Source organism: Dreissena polymorpha, chromosome 2 (assembly GCF_020536995.1).
Source record: "Dreissena polymorpha isolate Duluth1 chromosome 2, UMN_Dpol_1.0, whole genome shotgun sequence".
Taxonomy (NCBI): Eukaryota; Metazoa; Mollusca; class Bivalvia; order Myida; family Dreissenidae; genus Dreissena; species Dreissena polymorpha.
Genome location: NC_068356.1, coordinates 85,414,444 through 85,440,789, shown reverse-complemented (window position 1 = coordinate 85,440,789; position 26,346 = coordinate 85,414,444). Strand labels below are relative to the sequence as shown.

Genomic DNA, 26,346 nt, shown 5'->3' with positions numbered 1-26,346 from the left:
TGTAAACTTTGAATTATAATGACATGTCCGAAGATGATACAGATACAAGTAGATACATATGAATAAAGCGTTCACACGCAATATAAAAAATATTAATATAATTAAGTCTGTATTATTTCCATCGCCGACATATAATTACAACAACAAAAAAACATGCAACAACAAAATAAAATCTAAACAATAACAATTACTGTCATATAAAATATACCTTCACAATAGTAGTTATGCTCAAGAAAATAATTTTATGCTCCAAAAGTAAAGGAAAGCTTCAAAAGATGTGTTATGCTTCAAAAGTAGTATTATGCTTCTTAAATGTAATGTTATGCTCCAACAATAATGCTATGCCCAAAAAGTAATCTAATACTTTACAAGAATGCTGCAAAAAAGACATGCTCCAAAGGAAGGCCAACACTTTAAGTTCAATGAGCATGCGTCTTAAAAGCATTGCGTCTACTCAATAAATTCCTGGCAAATGTAACATGAACAATTAAAATTACAGACTTGGGTATACACCGGCATACTGCATGTTTATGTATTAATCACAATAGTGTGTTTGGCATTACTTTGCTTTTGAAAAAAAAAGTCTCATACGAGTTTGTGTTTGTGTTGAATCATTTAAGTTATATGATTGTTTGTAGCTAACGCTACTGAAGTCGGTGTCATTTTTCACAAATGATGACCGCCAACGATCAACTACATGGTCGGTCAATATTTCCGTTTGTTTAAGAATGTTTATATTTCTTGATTTATTTATAAACATCTTACATCTAATTAAAATATAAAACGGTATAATAAGGTAAATCTAACTGAAATGTAAAGCATCTAAGTTCGTTACTGGTCTTACAAAGAAGAAACCGTTCATGCATTAAGATTTTTAATCCAGCCGTAACACAACCTAAATTATAAAGTGTTACTGCGTTTGTTTAAACGGATACAGTTTTGAGCAGAGAAGTTAAGGCACTTATTTGATTGTTGAAATGTAATCGCCATTTAAAAACCACATTGTAATTTAAGGTTTACATTTGCAACAACAGTATAGGCTTCATCAAGAGTTGAAATGCAATAGCTGTATTGTATCTTTTATACAGCCTTTGTTTTAAAATTAAAACATTATCAACATTTGATATGCTATTTAAAGCTATTAAACACCTGCTGCAGGCTTTGACTTTGCCAGAATACAATGACTGTTGTTATAAGACGTGCTCTCGATTTAAGTGAACGTTATACAGTGCAAAACCTTGATTGATCATGTCTTATGTATAGATTCATACTTCGCTTCGTTATGCATTTACGGATAATGTAGCGGCGTACTAAAAATAAGTTTAATAAACATTGACATCAATTAAACATACGATATGTATGCGTATCGAAAAGCTTATTAGCGAGGCAAGAAGAAATATGAATAATAAATTAATAAGTTCAACATCGTGTAAGCGTTGTATATGTCATCTTTGAGTTTTCTGTTTTTAAAGTCTGCTTTAACGCCAATAATGGAAAATAGATTATTTAGATAGTTATCAGGATTTGTATCAATATTTCATATTAAAAATTGTTGAAATTTCTTACCAACTTATCCTGCATTTTCAGACGTCTTTGGTTAAAATTTTGTGTAGGTAGGTACCGACACAATTAATGTTAAGCTTAATAATCCCGGATACATTTTATTATATTATAGTAAACATATGAACATTACAATGGAGACGCGGAATGGATATTTCGTGTTATAACGCTATTGGCTGTCGTGTTCAATTTTCTAACACGAAGTACATTTTAAGTTTTTGCTTAGTACAATAAACAAAAGTAATTTAAATTTTAATACAGAAAAGCCAAGTATACCAACACAAGAACAGACACAGAAATTGAACGATAACTGTGAATGTTTGTTTTAACAACGATTTTATCAAAGCGCTTAATTGTACGAAATACACAAAATCCAAGCATCATATTTATAACAAATATTAATGAAAATACACATACTGCAACATTATATATAAAATGTAGGTAAAATGCTATAAACGAACCATTTTAATCGTGTATTTTAATCACAATATTAAGCAAGTTTATGATTCTATCAACAATCAGCATGTGAAAAAATCTGTATAACTTGAACAGTGTACAATATATCTAGTTTGCTTAAGCTTTAACGACAAAGTTAAAAATGTACCGTACAGCGGAAAGTACGGAAATCCTTAATATATCTAATGCAGTGCAAGACAATCAAATAGTTAATTAACATTGCAGTCGACTGGGATTTGTACCGATTCTGCACCTCTGAGTACCTGATTATGTACATTATTTCTAAATCTGTCCCCTCGAACTGGTTTTCCGAATCTGTAGCATATATATATCCGTCTACTACCAGATTATATTTAAGTTTGTTCTTCCAATAATGTCTAATCAATTATCTTCTTCGATTTTGAAGAACCAAGGGTTTTACATGTGTAATGATACTTAGTTTAGTGGTTTATTTGTCAGTTGCATTTGTTTTTTTCCATAGTGTTCAATGTTCGAGGACGGAATTGACATAAAATTACTAAAAGTTCCAAATTTTTACGTTCTTGTTCTGTCATCAAATCTTTGTGACTGTTCTTTTTGACTGCATGTCGGTCAATCTCTATGTCGGTTTGTCTGGCTCTCTGAGTTGGATTTATTCTGTGTCTTCCTTTTTTTTGTTCTGACGTCCCTTTGGACAGTATGTTTGGATGTCTTATGATCAAACCATATATGTCTGCCTGACCTGTGTGCTAAACTGTCTGCCTTACAAATATGTAAAATGCAAATTTAGTGTTCAATGCATTAGTTAAATTTAAAAACTGTGTCGTTATGTTCTTATTGTTATAGCATTCATTGCACCAGATGAGTTTTAGGCCCATGTTTAGTATATGGTTGATACAACTTTAAACGCTGGTGTCATTTTTTACAAGGAGAGCCACAGGCGATAAATTATATGCTCGATAAAGCTTATCTTTTGAAATTGGTTTAATTTATTAAATAATGTTAATCAATGTACTTCAAATAAAGTATAATCAATGGCGTCGTAAAATATTGTAACAGCAAACAATAAAGCTATTTACCATGGATATACGAGTTCAACTAGCAATATTGGCCGAAGCAGTTTTTAAATAGAAAATAAGGCATAGAAAGTAAATTAACCGAAATAAAAATCGATTTAAGCTCGGTTTTCCCGATTTGCAATATAGATAATGTTAAAAGGCTTTCTTAAAGCAACGTTTGCATACTTCAATCATCCCAACCTTAACCAAATTTTTATATCGAACTATTGCCTCCTAAAACTTATTACGAGTTCGATTATTTAGCAATTGTCATTTAAAATAAAGATTAGATTAACTTTGAGAAAAAGTAACAAATATTCACATTTTGTGATAATGTAACACAAAACCTGAAAAGTAATACATAGTTAAACATTTTGCAGACTGATATGCAATTAAAATATTTTTTGCATTAATATTTAGAGACAATAATTCATTTAAAAAACATTACTTATTTGGTTGTGAATAATGGTGCCAAGATAATATTGACTAAAAGTCCGTGTTGCCGGCAACATCCGGAAAATGTACATGTATGTTTCCTGCATTTCATAAAGTTTATAAGTGCTATTTCCTATTTGAAAACAACGTTATAGCAATATAAACATAATGCAAACATATGACTTCCCCAAATTGACAATTGTTTTGTTTGCCATCTTACTAAAATTTTAGCATGCCAATCAGGATGAGATGCCTGAATTCATTTGCGACTTCCGACGGACTTTCATATGTAAGGGGTAATGAAGATAATATCACTTACTCTGAAATGCAGTTGAGAGATCTATGATAACATTGTATGTTCTTGGTTTTTAAATGTTATACATTTGCTCTCCAAAAAGATAATAAACAGTAAACATATACGTATGTTTGTAAAATAGTATATCACTGTAAACACAACAGCTTTTAAAACGCAATAATGCTGAAAATAATATAATTGACAAATATGTCATCATAACATATAATGTAATGTAAAGCTTCAGATTAAACGTCGATGAAAAAAAAACATGCTGAATAATTGCATTTTAATTAATATAAAGAAGTGACACAGAAATTGAACGGTAACTGTGAAAGCTTTTTTTCAACAACGATTTTATCAAAGACACCAACAATGGTAAACAACAAATTGCAAACGAACCGAAGTCGTGTTCGTCTATGAAGCTGATGGTATATGTCGATAATTGTTGACTTGCTTATCGATATGGTACCTATGTACATAAACAGATTTAAAGGTTATTCAGGCATACACACTTGATATAGATAAATGGTACAAAACCTTGCAAACTAGGATTGCTGTTTAAACTTTGGACTTTACTTATTGATTGTGGATAAAGTTGCAATCAATATATCTATACGGTGGTTTTGAGTTAACCCGTCTACGTTGAAATATTCTATATTTGCTTAAATTATTGGCTAGTTGATTTAAGTCCTGTATTGAACGTTTTATCTACCACACAGTCACGTGTAGATAAGATTTAAATATAACTGAACTCAATTTGAAACTCTATATCTATATAGGTTGTGATAGGGTTTATATATATTCAGTTCGTTTCGTGTGCAGCGTGGTTAAACATATTTTTTTGACTTACAAAGAAAATGTTCAAATATACAGAAAACGTAAAACATACGCAATTTATACATTCGCTTGAAAATCATTGTTTTGTTAATTCGTGTTATAACTTTTGTTACTGACGTGATCTTAGATTTAATTTATACGTGATAATATTATTTTATCAGTGAAAACAATTTGTTGATAATTACTTTTTATGTAGAACGACTGTGACTAGTTTAAAATACTTAAAAAAATAAAATTAGTAATCGACAGCACACTGATATTATATTCAGGAGGAATTCCATTTTCTTGAAAGGATATCAATATATCAATATTGAAAGATAATGCGAATGCACGATTAAACAATTTGTTGTTTGTAATGCTGCAGTGTGGAATATGATTTTCCGTATCGAGAAGATTACATATTTAGTACGCATTGATTTTTACCGATATCGATTCGTTTGCTTTTGTGAAGTTTAAATGTGTATTGATGCCATATTGTAAATTGGTGCGGTCAAAGTCGGAACATACTAAGAATATGTAACATTTAATCAGAACAAAACATGTCTTAATATAGTGATAACGAGTTAATAAACTCAGCACTTTCGTGATATATATTACAGGAGAACGATGTTTTTTAAAAATAACAGGATATATTACTAGGGCTCGTATTCACAAACCAGTTCTTGGACTTAAGAGAAAAGATCTTACTTAGATCCCCAAAAATACGTTCAGCATTGATTATATTCAAATTTTGCTTTTGGCATTAATAAATTGTTTAAAATAAAGAATTGTGTACTTACTTATCTTGTCATATTGAGGTGTATTGTACTATAAGAACATACCAGTTTCAACAATATTGTTTATTTAAATTCTTAAGTCTAAGAATTGGTTGATGAATACGTGCCTTGATATATTATATAAATCTTGTGTGGAGACTTAAAGAGTGTGTGACCGAAGTAAGCTCAAAATGAAGTTGACATTCAAATTTATGGCGCATTTGAATATTAAATGGTCTTTGAAAGTACAATTGTGTACATTTCATTTACGTGTTCAACCTATATAAATTACCAGTTATTACCAGAAATGAAAACGCCGTAACGGATAATAAAAACATGCGGATATCAGCGAAAAGTTATGAGGAGGAACTTAAAATCGAAATAAAAATGTAAATATATTTTTTGGTTTGCTATATTAAATAGATTAAAACCAAAAATGACGGAAGTTGTAATTATAAATATTAAATCGTTAATACTACTTTACGGCAAACAATGAATTTTAAATAGTTACACGCAATTTCCGGTTCAAAATGGACGACGGTAAAGGGCGCCAAAGCGGTATTCTTGATTTTATAGTATTCTGAGGCAAAAGGAAACGATTTTTAATAAAAACACTTTCAACAAGAGTAAACGCATGTTTAAAATAAAAAAAAGAATGAAGCCTAAATTATGCCTCTTTTTAAAAGAATGCCACGCGGGATACCTGTTGGAATCCCATATTACTTATCTCCCATTTCTTGAGATATGTTCCAAATACAATATAAGTATGTTATTTGTTTTAATGTAATGCCACAAACATACAAAAAGCCATACGTGTTTTAAATTTTGCGAGACATTTTGAAACATAATTTTGCTCATCCATCTATTATTTGAAAATCAAATGATATACATATACATTGTTTACATACTGATCCAGTTGGATCATCAAGCTGTAAATAGTTCAAAGAATATAATCAAATCGTTATGTTGTTGTGCTTTAAAGTAAACTAGTATTAGCTGGTTTTCTCCGTCCGCACCTACCCCCCACCCCCCCCCCCCCAAAAAAAAATACAAAGAAGACATGTAGCCGAACTATGTTTTTCAGCTTACCTTTTTGGACCTTTGCATAAAATGTGGTAATAGTAATCCTCTAAATTGGGTCAATATGTGAACCTGAACATTGCATTACATGTTCAGGCTGTCAACTGGTCCTACTTTTTGCTACTTTTTGCTACTTTTCCTACTTTTTTAATTTTCTATATTTTATCCTATTTTTCTTAAAAACCTCCTACTATTCCAACTTTTTCATTTTGGTAGATGTAATGTTTATGTAAATGAAATCCCTAATAATTATTTTTAAGTATTTTAGTATGTATTTGAAGCTTGATTGGTGCAATTTCTACACTATACATGTATACTACTGAGCATGATGGGACCTGTAGCTGAGAATGTGTGCCATCAGTCCTCTCCACATTATTCTTTTGTAAGGTAAGTCTCTGGGTATGTTAATTTTTATCTTGTAAAGTTGTAAAGAATGTCACAGAAAAACAATGTTAAGTTTTTAAGATAAAGAACTGCATAATCTAAACATACATCATGTTAGTTCTTAGTAGTTAATAGTTTTTTTCCTTATGATGTTTTTACCTAGGGATCATGTGTGATTGTCCAGGGAATTAATTTGAAAATATGCAAAACAAAAATGTTTTGGTCTTTTCCAAAAACACTGAACTAGTATTTTATTTGTACATGACTTTGTTTGGTGTACAATTATTAATTAGTTCCAATATTTCTATATGAAATAAATATTCATTTTAATTTGCTTTAAACTGTTTTATTTTTCAAATTACATTTATTCTTCGACAACCACAACAAGTCACTAACTTAAAACTGGAAAGTCTTTCATCTTTTTTTTATCAAGAAATAAAGAAAATTTTGACTCTGGTGGTCATAAGCACTGCAGTGAAATTTTTTCTTTAATAGTTGACATTATGTACTACTACAGCACTATGTACAAAATATATGTTTGTCCTGTGTATATTAACATCTCTGGACCAGTTTTATGAACTAATGCATTCGATGATAATTGCAATTTATTTATAATTTTGGTTTAAATTATTTGTATTATATGTTGATATAGGTTATAGTGCCAACCATATACATGTTTGTGACAGGCCATACGCCTTTTCGTCCAAATGATGTTCTGATCAGTGTTCACTGATTAGAAAATGCTTTAGTCACGTGTTGAATTTAAGTAAATTATCTTTAGTCATAGTTTAGAACATTTCAATGAATAAAAAATGTCATATTTATCTACACTCATGAACATATCAAAATACTAAATTTGACCAACATGGCCATTTGGATGAAAAATTGCATGACTTGTCACATATTTACATTCTTAAGCATCCATGTAAGGTGATGAGTTAACTTTGTTGTTACTTAAAAAATTGAGTTGATGACTTAATTTTGTTTAATTTTACACAGAAACAAATAGAATATTAATTTTATGATTTGATAATTATATTGCTGTGTTTATTAAGTCTCTGAACATCTGTCATGTTATTTTGTATGTCTTTATTCTTTAGTGCATTTCGTCATTGTGTAATGCCTATTGCTTTGTTTTTTGATACGCCAATACATGATTACAAATAAACAGCCATGTATGTGATGAACACTTGAATAATAACCAGCTTGGTGTATCTGCTTTGTCTGTTTCATATACTATGTATGTAACCTAATATGTTACTTTTCTAATACTATGTATGTAACCTAACATCTTAATACTAAATATAACACATTTAGGTTATGCCATTTCTGGTTTGATTGCTTAATAAATTGTTTTTTAGGTTGATGCCACACATCCAGTTCACAAGTCCCCGAACAGTTGCCTGTGACCAGAAATTATTGGTAAAATTGAATTGTAATGCAATGGTAAGTGTTTTAAACATGCCTACTATTAATGGAATATTCCTATTTTTTCCTTCCTTTTCCTACTTTTTTACGAAAGTATTCCTATTTTTTCCTACTTTTTAAAGATATGACAATTGAAAGCCTGAATTGTTAATGCATTAACTATCAAATCCTTTTAAATGATGATTTATTTGGTTAAGGTAAACATGTTCTACGTTCGTGTACACATTTAAAAATATTAATATATATATATATATATATATATATATATATATATATATATATATATATATATATATATATACACTTTTAGAATCAATAAAAACTGTTCAACATGGTGTGAATTTTGTTTACTTCTACTGCACCTAAACACCTTAAGACGCACTGCGTGAAACTCTTATATGTATGTTGCTGCTGAATAAAGACGTGTCAGTAACCAGAAAGTGGCATGGCATGTCACTTGTGTGTTCATATGACTTTTAAGTGTACTTGAAGACTTTCCTTATACGATTTTGATAGAGGATAAAGAAGAATAACAGCAACAAATTAAACATATTTGTATTAGTTCTTTTCTTATAATGCTTGTTCTCGCATATATTATCACATTAAACGTCGAATTTCGGGATGAATCACCTACATTTGACTTTTTAAACAATGTTTATACTTAATCCATAAACATGTTTTAGGCAAAAGATCTAACTAGTTATATATACTCGTACACTTGGGACTAAACAGCAATATATCACATCTTTAAAACCATTATTTCAATGAACATACATACTATTGAACAGTATTATATTGGTATTTACCTTTCTTTAAAGCTGAAATTCAATTAAAAGAATACCATTTTTGAGATGCAAGATAAATAAGTTTTATGAACAGTCCTAATTTTCGACGAAACTATACGTTGTATTATAAGACTAGGTAATAGCCTGATTAGAGTGGACCTAGTGGAAAGGATTGAGCAACTAAATATAAACAAACAAACAGTCCTCTGAAAATCCTGCATGTAAGCTGCATATTTGACCATGGTCTACCATGGTCATTTAATGGATAACACAATACAATCACCTAATTTAACTGTTCACATTATACTTGATGTACAAATGATTGAAAACCATTTTTATGAAATCCCATAATCACACAGGAATTGACAATTATTTTTTTCTTCCAAATTCAGTTGCTGCTTCCTCTGGAAATCCAAATTCTGATGACCGTTCAAGGAGTGTCGTTCAAGAAAACAATGGAATTTTGTCCCATCTAGTGGTTTCTATAAGAGAAGGTGTGTTGATTGTTTATATAATTTAAGTTTAGTCTGGACCCTTAGTTTGATGGGATAAAATTTGCATGCATTAATACGAACTTCACTGTCATATGTTAAAAACCTGATGACTTCACAATATATTTTAAACAATTATTGAATTGTGTGTATGCTTATTTAAAAAAGAATCGGAATGTCAAAGGAGTTTAACAAAACTTTGTTTAAATGTAACTTATATAAGGCTGCAAACATACTTTTTTTAAACAACCCGTCAATCTTTATAAAATTATTGATCCATCCTTTTAATACATGATCAGTATGTTTAATATCCGTTTTCGCAGTTTTTAGTCTTGATGATTTCATTGTTAAATGTTTACTTTTACTTTTTATGCTTGTAACAACACACACACACACACACAACCACACCCACCCCCCACACGTACGCACGCACACAAACACGCACACAAACACGCACATTTAATTTATTTTACCATATTGAACATGTGAATTTATACTGTTGTTTATGTTTATAGATCCTATCTGATTTAGGATTCCGTCATATCTTATGTAAATATAACGTTTAAAAAAGACAAGCATATGTGTGAATACTGTACATTAAATTTCAGAGTTGCCAGAGCCAAATTTGGTTGCGCCTATGTAAGTTTGTTTACCTTTTCACAGTAATATTTAATAACATATGATATGAGATATGTTGTCGATGTCTATATGTTTGCTTAAATTATTACTCAAGCATGGATGATAAATTGCTTTACATTTTTGAAGACTGCATACTTATTTATTACATAAAAAATAAGAACACTCTTGTATGGAGCAACATAACATTGTCAATGTTGTAAACACGTCATACTGCTCTATGGTTTAAAATAATTTTCAAAAATATGCTTTCAAGTGATCAACACAAATTATACAAAATAATGTTAACTTAACACGGTTAATTGTGTTTGTTTTCATTGTTAAACCTACAAAACGTTGAATGTGTATGTATCATTAAACATAGTATTTTTGTTATAATTATTGTCACTAGTTTTCACTGTGTTCATTTCCTTCAGGTTAGGCGGGATGGAATATGATTCAGGATATGAATCGTAGACACACATAGAGACACTGGTGCGGATTTGTAGGTATGTTTTATCATATATTCACAAACATTTAGTAATAAATGTCAGACTAAGTATTTATGTAAACATCTAACGCTTTTCTTGTCGCAATACTATTTTATTTTAACTTTAACATTTATAAATGCATTGTTATTTCGACTGATAGTTTGCTAATTGTTTAAATACTTGTAAATATGGACTGATACAATCTTAAATTATTTTGTTTGTATGTTGTACATTTATGTTCAGATCATTAGGGTAAAGTTTGATTTATTAAATATCCATAAGTACATGTATTACCCGTTTCCCTAGAAAGGACTATCCGTTTCTATATCTGTTATTTTATTAATAATACATACACAAACAAATGATAAGGCATTATTTGCATTCTTGCAAATCAAACAGGTATTGAATATGAAATAACTTAGTTTTTCGGATGTATGTAGTCCGTTCGAGCGTTAACTTTTTCATCAAACGACCTTTCCTCCTAAATGATGAATTTATGAATGATCCTTTGGGAGCCATCTTTCAAAGCTGTTCAAATTGTTTCGATGAATTGCATTTAACGATCAACAATACTTAAACAACGTTTTAGCTTGAAACTTCAAGTGTAAGATCGTCTGGTAGTCCTCTTTGTGTAGTTTTAGGTCTTGACCCATGGGTGATATGATACACATCGACCTATTATCAAAATGACTTAAACATGCTTTTCTCTAATGCCCAAGAGCGACACTCTTTTACATGGAACATCGTATGTTCTTCCTTTACCAACATCGTTTAATTAACATCCTTTACATTATTAAACTTGGCGGTGCCCTGGTGTTATCAAGTTGCCCATATATGAATAATGCATAAACATCAAAACTTTCACATGAACACAAGAGACCCAGAGTTTTTTCGTTTTTGGTTTGTAACTTCTTCTGCTTTGAAAATTCGGTTAAACTTACGCCGTCCAGATCTTTACTTGCTCTATTATTTTATATTTATATTGAACCATTCTCATTTTAAATCGCAATAAACATAAATTTGGTTTTTTGCATTTTACGGTGGTCATCTATGGGGTTTATTTAAATTATGCAAATGGGGTTAGAATGTTCTACCTCTTGTTGGTAACTTGATTCCATCTTATCTATATATTTGTTTTTTGCAGGTTTTGCTTCAAATCAGGTTTTATTGGACCAGTCAAAACTAAGGGTTATTTTTTTTTCTTAAATGATTACATAGCGAACATCTAAAAGCACAGGGGTTCTGTGTTGGAATGTTACTTTTTAGGCGGCTTTGTACCAAGTGAATCGTGCCTGTCGTTTCAAAGTTGTTCCACCTTTGTAGAAACTTACTTGTATATATATAAAACAGCATACCAAAGATATTTGGTTTGCCGCTTGTTATATCGTATAGTGGTGCTTTTCTCAGTTGTTAGAAATTACCTTCCTGCAATCAAACTTGACCCCGTATTGTGGGGTACTAGTTTCCTTGAATGTTTCTAGTGGAAACGTAAACAAATCCTATAATCTGAAACCGGAAAGCCTTGTGGATTGGTATGGCATATAATATTTTGTCCTCAACAGAAAAAATGTGCGATAGTGTTCTTAATTAATTTCCTTTTTTCCTTATCTATATAAATTGACAACTAAATGCAATCTATGAACGCAAAAGGTATTTGAATTGTTATATCATATGCTGGACCACCCTGGTGCATTTTGTTTAAATCGATTTGGGCCGTTGAAAAAGGTTCATTTGAGTATGTGTGTGTGGGTGTGTGCGTGTATTCTCTAAGTGTTTGTGTATTGCTATATAGAAACCTTGAGAACAGCCTTTAAGTCAAGTGTTCTAAGCAAGATTCATGAATTATGTTCAGACTATTCGTTCAAATATTAACTCGGCTGCTGCTCAAAACAATTCTGTTCAGCGAAATATCATGAGAACGAGCAATGACTTCTGTTTTGCATGTGCACGGTTTGTGCATACTTGTTTACTTGTTTAAGATTCAATATATGGATCATGTCATGTCAACTTTAAATCGATGTTTCCATTTTTTTAAATTAATAATACTGTTTTCTTTCCAGAAAAATGCTCACTGGACCAATAAACGACGCCCATAAGCTTTGACATGTATCGTCATCTTATTTATATCAGAAAGCAAGATTTGTATAACTTAAAGTTGACATATAATAGTCGAATGTTTAACCATAGAACATTTTATGAAAGAATGTTTTTGCTTCTCATATTATGTTTTTTAATGCATTTCAAAGGTAGGAAATTATTCAAAGTTTAACTTTCACAGACATATGATATTATTTTATAAAAATGATTATCAGGTAGTTTTTTTCCTCCAATCGTCTGAACATAGACACGTTGTATAGCGTGTAAATTGGGGAACCACACACCAAAAACTAAACATCAGATGTGCTGATAGATTCTTTTATTCGCGGATGTACCGTTCCTTTTTGAATAGATTCATGTGAATTTAACACAGTGCCTTTAACATTGTCATGAGTGCTTACAATGTTTGTTTTTGTTCAATAAAATGCACATTTGTGCGTTGTTAAATGAAAACATTTAAGATACATTCACAATATTTTAATATTAATAGTTGTTACACTTTGGGATAAAATATATATATGACTTTTACATCTTACCACGTTGTGTTCAACGCATTGTGTTCAATTGTATTATCATATATTTTGTCTTAACCATTTATTTTTGAAATTACTTTTTATTCGTATTGTATTATGTGCCATTAAATATACGTCAATTCGAAACATTCGGACTATTACAATGTGTTGTTTACAATTTGAATTGTTAATTGCTCATGTTCTTATCACATGTTATTACCAATTAAAGGAAAAATGGTTTTATGTAAAGGTCAGAATCCCAGGGTACTTATGTTTTGCTAGTACGCCATGGGAATACAAATATATTGTACATTACAAATATGCAATTTCTGTTTTATTTCGTTTTCATTTGGTTAAAACAATTATACATGTTTAGTTCTGATTTATGCTCTTCTATTTGTGCATGGTTTTACATGATAAAGAAATAAAACAATTTTTCGTGTGAATAGATTGTTTGGAGACGTTAAAACAGCTGAAAACATATAATGTGCATATTATCTATTGTAACTTGAAGAAATTAAATATGCCCATTTGATGCAAATATAAATGCTATGACAATTGTATTCTTTGATATTATTGGCACCTATGGTGCTTACGTTTTGTATACATATGTTTGATTAACTGTTTTGTTATTTTCAGTTGTGCGAAAATGCGCAACAATTAAAGGGAAATAACAAGTAAACTAAATCAGTCATTTGTGCAAATGTTCTTAAAACATACATTGTGTTATAACTTACATGTTATTTGAATAGAATGTCGTTTGACCTGATCAATGGTTGAAGTCAATCGCCAATCTTGGCGACAGTGCATCATACAAAATAATGATGTATCATTTAAGGCTTACATATACATTTAACTTTATGTAAAATCAACACTTCAATTTTTTTAAATGTTTATATTTTTTCTTTTTTTTTCACATAGTAATTATAACCAACACCTATCTTATTGACCAATGTTCCCTGATTATTATTAATATCAGTTTCACTATTATTAAACTCTTTTAGCCTTACTCTTTACACTACATAAGGCATTGCTATGAAGTGGATACATTGGTTTCAGTTGTGTCTTTGAATATTGCTATCCATATTCAATGCAATATAATATAATTCACAAATGGCGCTAACAAAATACACTTTGTTTAGCCATTACTTGTTTTACTGTTTTAAACATATGAATGAGCATTGAGGAAGACCTTTACATTTCTGTCTTTGGATTTAATATCAATACAAAAGAATCAATGACTCTTTGTCAATACTAAGTTATTTCGGCTGTTTTTGTTTTCTGAACTGCCATTACAGCTAAGTCAACGCTAAAACCGATGGACAGATAATTATATTTCGAACATGAACCATAACATATTGCAGCTTTTTGTTAGGATTTGTGCATGAGCGATATTAATTTAACGAATTGTCATAGAAAACAATGCGTCAGTGTGAGTATCAACATCTCTTTCTGCATCACAAATGTCCACGTCGGAAAAGTATCTTGAACAATCTAGTATCGAATATGAATAGTAAGTGTATATTCTTAAAAAATATTGACTAATATTAATACCAACACAGTGGAACATTTTTATTTATCCCATCATCAGGCGTGCATTGTCGAAATTAAACCCTGTGGAATGTAATTTCCTTTATTTCGGCAATGCTGAAATATAGCTGTCACGCGCAGCGGACTCTTATATCAGTCATGTGATAGGGATGGTCATATTACTCGGAATCAACTTTAAAGTAATCATTTTTAGTAAAATCGAATAAGATTCAACAAAACAAACATTTTTATACCAAGATGTACAATTTTTTAAACACAAAATGCAACACAAAAAACAACAACTTTTGTTCCAAAAAGTAAGTTCGCGTGCTCATGACGTCATTATTAACACGTCAAACGACAAAAGTCATATTCTTTCCCGCTTAAGATGCAGTTTTGTAGTATTTTATTCATTATTTCTTTAAAATCGGGGACTTAGAGATATGATAAACAGAAAAACAGGTTAGTGCCTGATCTTTTTGTAATATATTAGGCTCGGCACGAATAAAATAATACAACAATGTTTGCTTAAAATAACTTTGAGACTTTTTCGGCACCGACCTAGTATTATCTATGTAGATTGCTGAACAGTACAAAATAACATCAAATCAAACATGAAAAAAAAAAGTTAAAGTAAAAATAATATAGTGTTTCCTCTGTATGGTTAAAGTGAATTTTAGGCATAAATGGGGAAAACGTATGAGACACTTGGCATAAGTTTACTGTATTCATATTGCAATTAAACATGCAGCATGTATGGTACAAAGACATAGTTGTGTTGTGTTCGGTATAGTTATTGAGCAAGAGAAATACATTATCGACAATACACATTTTGCTTTCTACATTGTGTATGTTATGCTTTAGTACAATAAATAAATGACAAGAAACATGACACCGCGTAGAGACCAGGCTTTCAACGCTTAAGCTAGTTGTTTTATTTGAACAATGTCGCAATTGCTAATAAGGTAAAACCTACCAGCTACCTTCATTTGATGTCAACACGACACCTCAATCCTAACTTAGGTTCTCAAGGTTTCATCAAGAGTTGTCGATGCTATTTAATGTTATTGACTGAAAAAAATTTGTTTTAACATGTTAGGGGCAGCTATATTAAAATCTTACAGCAAGGATTTTTCACTTAGTTTACACGCCTGGCTTAACCTGAAAAAAGTAAATTTAGTTTCAGTTTTAGTAAGACTCCCCTGACATTTAAACATAAAAATTTGGCAAATTATCCACATAATCCGTTATACATATATACAAATTCGTTCACAATTTTTAGGAACTTTCTGATTAATCGCATGCTGAAGAGATATGATATATGCGTCTATTTAATTTGTGTGGACAGAATTCAGACGAACGGATGAAAAGTAAAAAAATGACTTTTAGAGATATGGGGAAATTATGGTTGAATGATAATGTAAAGTTTCATGATAACTTGTAGTACTGTCTGCGTTATTTAAATAGTAAGCGTGGTTATGTGTTTAGAACAAGTATGGAGTATTTCATAATCCTGATATATCACTTTGTAAGTATACACACGTTCATCTAGATATCTTCAGCAGTTTTTTGTCAGAAATCGCCGGTAAATTCTTTTTTCGGACAAACGGACTGACTGACGAGGTACGCAACAGAACAACGATTGTATGATCTTATATTTTGGTCAACTACGCCGAGTCCTATCCTTTGTACTTAACCTATATTCAATATTCATCATTTCAGAGAATACAGTTACCACATTCACGTTTAAAAATTTTCTAAATAAGTGCTTCAACGTTACTTTTGCGAGAAAAAATCCATGTTTCTTTTAAGATAGTATATTATGCATAGGAGTAAGTTGCTGTTGTTAATATCACTGTGTTCATTGATAATAATGTGGATATACTTTTTATCGAAACTTTAACACCGTTTATTGCGATCATGTTGTACTACTACAATAATGATGTTGATGATGCAATAATGTGAATATTCGTGTTACAGACAATATAAATCTTATCTAATGGTCTATTGTACAGACTCTACAAGCAATATAATGTTTTTCGGGTCCGAGAGCTAAAGTGTTTTTTGCGCTCTTGTTAAAATTAGATAACATCTATCTCCCCATTACATTAAGTTATTCCTATCGCGTGCGGAAGTGTTTAAAAAAACACTTATACAAATACACGTCATAGTTGAACAATAATTGGTATACAAGTGCGACCGAGTTGCACAGAACCAGATTTTTGTCTGTTCTTTTCACTTATATTGTGTATAAATAGCTTACATATCATATCAGATTTGATCGAGGCTATGCAGACATTTAATACGCTAATTTGTAAAATAAGCACTTAATCATAACGTCGGAATATATCTGTCAAATAGGCACATCACTTCAAATTCGCGTATGTGTCTTGGCGGCATATACTTTTGAGCTTGCGAATATGAGTGTATTATTATTTAATACATATTTCCCTGTTATAATGCCAACTCCAAATTTTAAACCTATTATACTGTGTAAGTGCTAGTGCACATAGATTCAAACATATATGCCATTGTAGATAATACAAAGCTTCATGATAACTGACGCTAGTATTTACGATAAGTTTCAAACTTAAAATTAATGAAAACACGAGAGGAGAACACATCTTAAAGCCAAGTAAAGCCACACAAATACTCAAAATCAACGAATATTTCGTATCATATTTCGTAAAATAAAGTAACCGATAACAAATATGTTCCATAAAGCAATATCCAAGATTGATTCCAACGCTAGATGTGGTATATTAACATACATTTAACGAGTTACAAAATACTCGTTTTTTTCCTTGTTTGACAATTTATTCCATGTAAATTTTTCGCGACGATATCCGAATATTGGCTTCGGGCAGCGTCGGTAGCAAGACGTTTTTATCATGATCTGCCGGAAGCCAATCTCTCTTTCGATCGTTGATGTCCGGAGAATACAAGAACATATTTTAACAAATATTAAAGTAAAACAAACTGATTGGTGTTTACTTCTTGGTTATTTATAGCCGTTTTACTACTATATAAAATCTCGATCGACAGCTTGCAAATGTAATTTGTTGTGGACTTAACAAATGAATCCTTATGAAAACGTGATGCCATTAAAATAAAACTGTTTTATGTTCTGGTCTACGGGAACGATTTTATTTCCGTATATTAAGCGCTTAAATCAAAGTAAGTACACAATACTTTACGCTGATTTATTTTAAATGCAAAGGTTGTTCCGCATCTCGTGAAAATTATATAAAAAATATGTGACAATTGAGTAACGTGATTAGTCTCTTTAGTCACATGGTATAGCGTATACACAATAGAATCGTTCTAAACAAATTATTTACGACGACAATTTTTCTTAACCGGTTCAAATAAAAATGCGGGCAAACTTCTTGTTTGCGTTGTTTAGAGCACTTAATGCAACTTAAAGCGCGATAGTGAGGCGTAAATTTTTTATTATATCAACCAAATGATACACACACACAAAGTATTGGTTTGATTTTTTCGGTATCATCGCTTACACACAAGAAGCAGACAGAAATATCGAATCTGTTCAATGAAGAGGCAAGTAAAATCTTTTATCTTACAGCTAAATGATTTTAAAGAACATAATAAGACTCATACAGAAAAAATAAAAGGTTTTCTCCACGGATATTTTAGATAAGGGTTATCCCACATATATTTTAAGAACATTTACATAGGGACTACTTTTTTGGCCTTTCACCCCTGATTGCGTCATTCGGGTCATTGGGTACGCATTCGTTTAACGAATTAACGAGTGTGTGTGTTTACGATGGATTATTTAGAGGATGATACACGGCTGAGCCGGACCGGGCAGTGATAATCGGCCCGCAGGGAGAATAACGGCCCGAGGGCTGTTTGCGACCTGGGACCGATTATTACTGCCCGGCCCGGCTCAGTCGTGTATTAACGTCTATAATATATATCTTACTTTTATACTAGATTATAGATGGGTACAGGTTTTGAGTCATACAATCATACTATTTTGGTCCTTTACTAAAATTTATGAAGAACCAGCTTTCCGTACTTATATTTTCATTGAATTGATTACGCAATTTATGACGTATCTCATGTGACGTAATTTAAATGACGAAACTAGCTAGACGCTTTGGATTTAAGGACAACAACAATTCGGACTAAGAGGGGTTTTATTCAACAGTTTAATATTTTTTAAGCATCGAACGATTAGTGTGTGTGTTTACGATGGATTATTATAATATTATGAATGTGAATAACAGTGTTGGGATATAAAACTGGAATGAAACTGGTGAGACTGCATTTTCGATTTCGTTAATATGTCGAATGTAGGGCCTACTCGAGTAACGCGATGTTTTGTTGAACAATTGATGGATTAAATTTAAGAAAAGTATCAGTAAATTGTTTATAAATTTCGAAGGGAATCAAAGTTGAGTTAAAAGGGTAATTTGTTTGATGAATAAGTCGTTCCTTTGTCAGTCGATCAAAGAATGCCTATCCACAAAGAATTGCCTGCTTATATCCAGTGCTTTAAAATTGAAAAGATGGATTTTGCTGCAGAAATGTGTCCAGAATTTTAACTCGTCATGGAAACAAATTAAACGTTACGAAAATAAACATGGTTATTACACAACTTTGGTGAGTAGAACAATAACCAGAAGAAGTTTTAGTTTTTTATGTCAGTAAGTAAAAAGTGTGTAAAACGAAGAGTTATTTACAGACTAAAATAAACAATATCGGCGGGGATCAATGCTGAATCATGCTTCACGTAGGTGTCTTCACATTTTGTAAATTTCAAAATGGCAGCCATCTTTGTTTTTGATATTTTACAGGGATGAAACAAGAATTGTAGTTTGAACACAACCGTCTGTGTTCTACTTGAGTGTGCAACATTTGGAACGCTGATTAAATTTGAATCGAGGCGTATAGCGATATTTTGTCTCGTTACTCTTCTTTTGCGTGGAATTCTTAAGGACTATTTCGAGTTCCATAAGTTTTGATTGCATCAGGAATACATTTAAAAAAATATTGTAGGATGATAAATAGAATACTATGTTAGTGTGATTGTGTACTTAAATGTATCCCACTCGTCTCAGAAAGGCTTACAAAGCTCGGCAAGCCTCGCAATGTAAACCTTTATTCACTCGTGGGATAAATTCAAGTACACAATCACACTAACATAGTATTCTCTATTTTTCCAAAAATGTAAAATCGACACAATTTTTCGTATATCGGCCGATTTTTGTATGCGATGTGTCGTCTGCAGTTAAGTTATTAAAGTTACATACGGACGTCGGTAATGAGGTAGCAGTTTTATTGGGTGCCACCCGATATTGTGGTTTGAGTTTATCTTGAAATCAGCTGAAGGATTTTTTAACCATTTGGTGTTTGTCATTTCATATTCAGTATTTAGTGTCGTTAAAATCATCATATCGATTGTCAAGAACAATTATTATCTTTAACACAAATATTACCGTTTACGAATGTACCTGTAAATGTAAAGACAATATAGTTTAAAACAATATTTGTGTTACCATAAGATTGCGGACGTTTATATAATAATCAGTGCAACCGTTCAAAAATCACCATATCTAAAGTCGAAAGTCAGAGGCTTTTAAATTTGGTATGTACCATCATCGAGAAACCATCTTGAAATTGTGTTCAAATAATGTCCATCAGGAAAAAAGTGGCTAAACGCCAAAGATAACCAGCGTAACATGGGCTTAAATTAAAGAAAACTAAATTATAAAATCGCATTCCCGAACACTTTCAAATTTGGTAGGTAAAATTGATGAAGGGTCCCCTACACAGTTTGTTCAAGTCATACCCAAAGGGCTAAAATGGGCCTCAGCCGAGTTATTACCAGTTTTACATTTACTGTTATAGTAAATACTTTAAAACACCGTGTTTGAAGTTCAAAGCAAATTCATGGTTTGTTGTTGGTTTAATCTAAAGATATTACACAAATCGCATTAATATTGTTTCTTCTATGTGAACATTAGCGTCCACTCGGATATAACCAGTTTTATATACCGAAAACCGTTAACACAATATCTTCTGAATCAACAATGACCATCGCTTTGATATGTGGAATGAAGGATCACCTAGATAATTCATATCATTCCCATTGTATCAAAGCCCACCATGACTCATATATCACATGATACTAAATGGACATACAGCTCAGTTTGCAACAAGGCTCGGAGCTTTGATATGTAGTAGGTTTAAACAGATAGTGGACATCTAAAAAGTATGTCTCTGAAGTCCAAACTTGATACTTTTCAGGTGCTATATTAATTAACATATGGTCATTATTAATAGTAACAATACAAATACTCTCGGTAAGATAAATGGGCAATGCTTTCATTAACTTCAAAATGAACCCCAAACCAAAGGGTATCACGTATTTTACGACTTATCAACAACTGTTTAGGTTAAAGGTCAATGATCCTCAGAAACCCCTTGTTTTTTCGTCTCATAAATCTCATGAACATATTATTCCAATTTGATAAACATGTATGTATAGTGTCTGCATCAATAAAGATTCGGAACCTTAAGGACATTCGTATTACTGTCCGAGATCTCTTGGGCGATTTCAATTATGTAATTTAGGCGGCGTTCCTTCTACGAATTCATGCGCATATGTCAAATTTGCTCCGTTAAGTTCATCGTTCATTAAGTACATACCTCACATTCTTGTGTCCATGCTTACAATAAAATAGATCCTATGCTTAAATAGTGTTTTCTGACCTTAATTTTCTTTTCTTTCTCATTTATGCAGAATAGTTTGGGTATTGAAGTAAGAAAGAAAATGTATATCAATGCTCCCTTTATATGCCGTTATACGTTTCCATTTATGTGGATTGCACCCAGAATTGTTGGTGGTGATTGTAAAGCAAGTGTACGTTTCCGTTTGTAAACTAGTTCGTCTTGCACTTACACCATGTACTACACACTTGCATTCCTGAGCAGTATTGTGATTACGACCATCCTTAGTCAATCCGTGTTTCGCCATCACAGTGTGACCATCTTGGATGTGTCCTTGTTAAGCGGACGATTTTAATGCAGAATTTAAAAGTGTATAATAATACATATGGACGTAGGTATTTTAGAAGCATTTATATAGTTCATAAACATTTATAGGACCACTACCTTATGAAGTTTGTGACGAATATGTCAGTTAAAACGATTTTGCTCAAATTTCGTGGTCGTAAAAACACTTTACACCGTGATGCCAACCAATCACCTTTTTTGAATAAAACAGATATAATTTATCAAGGGTGACAGACTGTCAACATAATATATGATTTAGCTATTGGGGTTAAAAGTAAATGCTGCTTTTAAAAACAAGCCATTGTCGTACGTGCCAATTCATAACTGCGAAACGTTTGTGAATACAATTTAGATTATTATCATTTGAACTTGTGACCTAGGTTTTTACCCTGACTTAGTGTTATATGTATATGAGATTTCGTGAAGACAAACGTTGTCATAAGGTGTCTATACATCATGTAGATTCAATTATTATTCATATATATATTCAATTAATTTATTTGCTGGATTTTAAGTCACTCCGACATAGTGTAGGTCACATACATGTAGCGACTTTATGGGAACAAAAAATAAATGTGGATAATGTTATACAGTTAGGACGGACATACACAAAATTGTTTCGATTAATTGGAAAACATTAACGCAAATTAATTAGCTGCTGTGAAAGTGACAACCACAGCATGTATTTCGTGTGTAAGGAAAACGTGCAAAACTGGCATGAAAAGCATGGGCGAACTGTCATACAAATCAACTTGTAGCGCAGAGAACATTGAGATGTTTACTTTGACAGTAAAAAATGTAGCGCGTGGTAATTTAATTTTGTCGCCCATACCGCGAACGCAGTTGATTTCTTGAAAAGAAAGAACATAAATGCGCTGCATCGGTTAAGTGAAGATAGTTCAGTATTGAACCGATATTTCGTCGCTGTATACACCTTCCATGAGGACTGCGTGTTTCTTGGGTGCTAATGCCACAGTTGCTAAGACGAACGCGCTTATCGGAGCTATTTGGTTTGCGAATGCATAATCTGGATGCAAAGTGGTTAAATGCAGTAACGGACTACACTCTTCTGTATACGTATATTATGTTACTTATAGGGCGAATTGCAGAAGGTAATCGCCCCAAAAATTCCATAGTAAGTTTGTGTTGAATATTTTGCGACGGTATGTTTAAGATACTAGTTTTAACATTCACAAATAATTCTGGTTTAAATGTGAGGTTCTGCTAGCCCTAAAACTGGTTTAAACCCAAAATTCTTCGTATTTACCGTAAAAGGCGGTGATCCCAGTGTTAATTATTTATTTTATGAATTTAATGGGTGCTTTTTGTTAAAGGGGCCTTTTTACGTTTAGGTAAATTGACAACATAAAGGCCATGTTTCAGATTCACAGATTTTCTTTGTAGTCATGATATTTGTGAGGAAACAGTAATATTCAACATGTACCATGCCCTAAAGTAGCCATTATATGCATCTTTTGAAGATTAAAAAAACCCTTAAAATTATAAAGCGTTGCAACGCGAAACGATTGAATAATTGGAGAGCGTTGTTGTTGTCGGTATATTATGTGATAATACGAGGATTGCTTATAAAACACATCACTAAATGTATGAGCATGGATGGCCGAGTTGTCTAAGCGATAGACTTTTACTCCAGGAGTCAGCGATTCGAGCCCAGTTGAGGGTTATTTTTTTTCTTTCTATAATTGCATTATTGTTTTTTTACTGGAGCTTGTAAGATTCAATGTATACATTCACCAATATAATGCATTTAACGACAAACTTCAGTACATGCCAAAATATGAGAAAAGTTAACTTTAATTTAGCGAGTAAGCAAAATAAAATCATTACATGATATACTGTCTGGCGTCTTTTTCTGCTTTATGTGAAAGAAATCAAATGACTCAATACTGGGTTTTTCATGCTTAAATTTCCATTTAATCATTGACAAAGAAAAATTGTGGTCGCTGGATATTAAATCTACATTTATATTGACATGTAAACGTCTTCGTTTACATTACAGTTAGTAGCCGTGATAGTTCAAAAGATGATTTTGAAAACATTAGTTGCAATATCAACACACATCAATGTTATTTTTGAGGACGAAATATATGTTCGATAAAATTGCGTCAGAAACATTTAGATATTATCTATGCATAACGTAAACAACACATTTGCGTAATAAAGCATTTAAGAGACAATCTGCTATGTATTCATATATTTTATTTCATTAATTATTATAATAAAATGGAAGTTATTTGCTATACAGGTTTACAGACCCACGAAACGCCATAAATGGCATCCGGCGTTTAAATTCAATTTTACGAGCTAACCAAGAATATTGATGATGAGGCTTCTTTGACAAACAATATTTGAAACACGTATCATAAGCTTTGTACAATTTAGGATGCTCCCATCCATAATGTAAAAAAATAATAAATGTATTTATATACCACCAATCCACTTTTTGATGATGTACCAAAACAAAATATTTCCTAATTAAATTAATATTTAGAACTTGCTCAACACGTTTTAGATTAAAACACACATACCATTTTATCGATTTTCTGACCAAATACGTAGTTTTAAATGTGTGTTATTGTGTCATATGACATATTACACAAGCAGATATCTTGGTTGTGAATACATACATACACTTAATTATATCTTATATTTTACTTCTTAATACATACATATTTAAAATATAAGTATACTCATTCGTACAATAATAAATACAAAACGAGAACATGAAGGCACTTCAAACTAGAATGTACTGTAATTGGCAATTTCTTTTTTCAGGTCTATTGGTTCATCATGGCCTCTTTGTAAATCATATAAACTGAGAAACAACTGTCAATTGAATTTTACTTTACAAAATTTTGTTGAGTTAACTGTGTCAGGTAATCTATATGACCCAATGTTAAAAAGTGACGGCACTCAGACACTTTCCACACGTATACAAGAAGCATGTGTTACCATTCAATAAGTCTTCATAGTGTGTTGGGGGTAACTTAGATACTATCTACGTAGAAATTTCGAATAAATATTAAATACAATGCTATTGGGTGCCAGACACAATCAAAATAACATTAATTTGAAAACTGTACTTAGACATTTGGGACACCAAATGTAAATTGTTTAGTACACAACAATTTACCATGGGCAATGAGTAATATCACGTTCCTTATTTCTATCATATGGCAGTTGTTATCTCAAAAACCGTATGTACAATAACTCTCACTGATGAGAATTCGCACTTTCAGTCAATATCTGTCGCAGAGTCAGCTTATTTATCACACTATATATTTAAAAAAAAGTTTTCAGAGCTACTTGAACTTAATAGATAGTAAAAAACATGAGATAGCATTGAATAGATCGCGATTTTCTTCGCATCTATATAAATAGAAATAGGAATAATTGTAATCATATTATTTACAATGTTACAAACTGCATTATCATTGCATAACACGCTTATGAGGTCAATATACATGTATGACAGTTAATGAATGTTAGCCAATTCAATATCATTAATAGCATATGCTTATGATAGATATTGCCACAATAGAGATCAATGAACAACACATCATTGATATTAGCGGTAAAAATCATCGACAGTTATACGTAAACGGCTTCGTTGTGAAAAGGTACTGAGTCTGCTGTCAAACCACAGTATTTCACGAATAGTTTTCATCTCATAATTACCTTCATGCCATTAAGTGATATTAAGAAGGATATTTTGGTTAGTATTGCCTAATACTGAATATATATACATGTACAGTGTAAAACAGTAGGTATTTTATTAAACAGCTAATCTGCGGATGATGTAAATGGCTACCATGCATACTGTTAACCTATCATAATCGTAAAATATCAATGTACTTGTCTTCTGTTTTGAGAAATTGCGCATTATCTGATCCCTGGGACACATTTTCATGTTTACATCGAGAGCCACAATCGAATATGATTGGGCAGTTGTTACCAGGGCTGCAAGTACCAACACATGCGTTGCCATAATAATAAAAACTCGTTTTGCTCAAGTTTGCTTTTATATTAAGAAAACTATTGTATCAAACTAGTTGTATTATTTCAAACATGAGTCATTTATATTCGATGCGGCGATATTACCAGCACAGCCGCAAAGCATATCTAAAACTTGTATGTTTTGTGTTTGTTAACTTAAAGCTCTCTAATGTCTTTATCAGTCTAAGACCTAGATGGTGATTAATGATAATGGTTTGATCTTACTGATAAATCTATCTTAGTCAGCTAAGGTGTAAAGATAAGCAATGTTGACTGAATAAAAATCATGTATTCAAAAGAACGCTAAATATTTTAATGTTACAAGATAACACTCATATCTACTTCAAGTCATCGAATACCATAGATATTATTTTCGGCACCAACTAAGTCTTCAGCTGTTTATGCCAAGTTACAGTCACTAATCCAAAGAACATAAAGGATAAACATGACTATTGTATATTAATTTTGATTATTTTTAGTTTGACTATGAACAC

The 26,346-nt window shown here is 31.6% G+C and overlaps 1 protein-coding gene and 1 long non-coding RNA gene across 2 annotated transcripts in view; both read left to right on the top strand.

Annotated features, from left to right (window-relative positions):
* The first annotated feature begins 4,573 nt into the window (after window positions 1-4,573).
* Window positions 4,574-13,732, top strand: LOC127870336 (uncharacterized). The gene is made up of 5 exons (XR_008044764.1): window positions 4,574-5,764; window positions 9,445-9,546; window positions 10,152-10,182; window positions 10,596-10,667; window positions 12,710-13,732. It is a non-coding gene; the product is annotated as an uncharacterized LOC127870336 (long non-coding RNA).
* A 4,987-nt stretch (window positions 13,733-18,719) lies between these two features.
* Window positions 18,720-26,346, top strand: part of LOC127867909 (uncharacterized) — a 94,126-nt gene continuing 86,499 nt past the window's right edge. Inside the window, exon 1 of the mRNA XM_052409413.1 lies at window positions 18,720-19,073. The gene's annotated coding sequence lies outside the window, so the exon portion shown is untranslated. The remainder of the gene's footprint in view (window positions 19,074-26,346) is intronic.